The sequence below is a fragment of the Mandrillus leucophaeus genome, unplaced genomic scaffold, assembly GCF_000951045.1.
Source record: "Mandrillus leucophaeus isolate KB7577 unplaced genomic scaffold, Mleu.le_1.0 Scaffold208, whole genome shotgun sequence".
NCBI lineage: Eukaryota > Metazoa > Chordata > Mammalia > Primates > Cercopithecidae > Mandrillus > Mandrillus leucophaeus.
The window spans coordinates 2,039,311-2,041,244 of record NW_012102121.1 but is presented as its reverse complement, the minus strand read 5'-3'; positions in this window follow the sequence as shown (position 1 = coordinate 2,041,244).

Sequence of the window (1,934 nt, the reverse complement as noted above, 5' to 3'; positions counted from 1 at the left end):
CTCCAATTTGCCAGTTTCTTTCTTCCCTTTTGGAGTGGACAGAAATGAGGCACCCACCCATGAGTAAAGCTCCTTCTTGTGAGAACAATAACAAAAGGAAGAGAAGGAAAAAAGAAAGAAATGCAAAAGAAAAGCCCCAACTACCATGAATAAATTGAGACAAAGAAAATATTCCCTCAAATGCACTTTTCCCTGGACAACTGCCACTCCATTCTTCTTGCAGAGATGAAGCTGCTGAGTCATTTTTCTATTTTTGCTGTTGGCTGAGGGAGGAAACAGGAGATTTTACCTATAATGGCATAAATATTGGCTTCTAGGATAAGGCCAAAGTCAGACAAGGTTGGGACAAAAATCATTCTTAGTGAAGGGGATTTGTTAAGCAGCCTGTTACTGCCATCTGCTGTACAATTCTAGAAAGCTAACTTGGGGAATTGTAACATTAAAGCCTGAAGCCTTTAGGGGTTCAAAAGCCTTTAGGAGTAAACAAAAACCCTAAAGGGGTTTTGTTGACTCATCTCATGTCTGTTGTGTGTATCCCATGCGACAGACAGTGTGAAGGATTGACAGATATGAAGCTGAATACTACAAAGCACCAACTTCCTAGAGATTAACAGACTAGTGAAAGTGGAAGACATTCCAACAGACAAGTTACAGTGTGTTTTGTGCAACATAAGATGGAAAAGCAGCAAAGAAGCATCTTTAGGTTAACAAGGTACCCCATAAGGATTCTGATGGGTCGTTAGTTTACCAGGCAGAAGGGAGGCAGATGCAAGGCATTGTCAGCAAAGGGAGGAGTGTGGGCAACACCTCAAGCGCAAAATGACATCTCACTGGTAAATAGCTTAGTTTATATTCTGTAGGCAATGAAGCCTCTGACTGGTCTTAGGCAAGGATATAATTTGGTCACACTGACATTTTACAAAGACATTCTAGCTGCAAGCAAGGTGGGGAATGAATTAGGACAGACTGGAAGCAGAGAGATTAACCAGTTACAAGTCTACTGCAACAGACCAGTTAACAAATGATTCTAGTTAGATCAAGGCAGAGGCTGTGAGAAAGGAAAGGGATGAATCTGAGAGATATTTCAAAGTAAAATGGACAATATTGATATTTCATTGTCTAAGGGACAGAGAGATGTTTCATAAGCCAAGGGAAAGAGAAAGGCTTTGGTTTGAGTACCTGGGTGGAAGATGGGGTGCAAGTGAATCATTTGTTCGGGAAAAGTTGAATTAGAAGTGCTATAGTCTACCCATAAGATAAATGAACAGATGTGTCTAAAGTTCAGTGATCCTCTCATCCCATCTCTTCATTTCCCAAGGTGGGAATTTTCTTTTTTAAAATCATTTTTATTAAAATAATTTTTTCTCTCCTCCCCTCTCTACCAAGACCACGGTGAAAATTTTCTATTAGAGCAAGATATAGCTCCTACCATAGGTACCTCGGCAGCCCACATTCCCTCCAATTTAGGTAGGTCAAGCTGTCCAACCTGCCCCTGCATCTATCTGGTATTCCAAGCATTTTCATCCTCCTTTAATCAGAAACACAGAAAAGCATGGCTGTCTATGCAGTCAGAAAGGCCTAGCTATTGAAGTTAATAGTTGTCACTTAGAGCAAGATACTTAACTTCCTCATTGGTAAAACGAAGTTAACACCTACTTTTCATGGTTGTTGTGGAGTTTATAAATGATATATATATAGAGAAAGGGTCTGACATTATCAGAAGTACTAAATACATGAGTTATTCTTATCCATGTGTCATAAAAGATCATCAGAAAGCTTCTCTGTTGTAAAGAAATGACTTTTCATTTTGTCTGTAAAACCGCTGAACACTGTTCACTACAGTATATACATTTCTTATAAGGTCCCACAGAATAAATTCCTTTTAATATAGAAACTAGAAAAATAATTTATCTTTTGAAGAATGGATTTGTTTC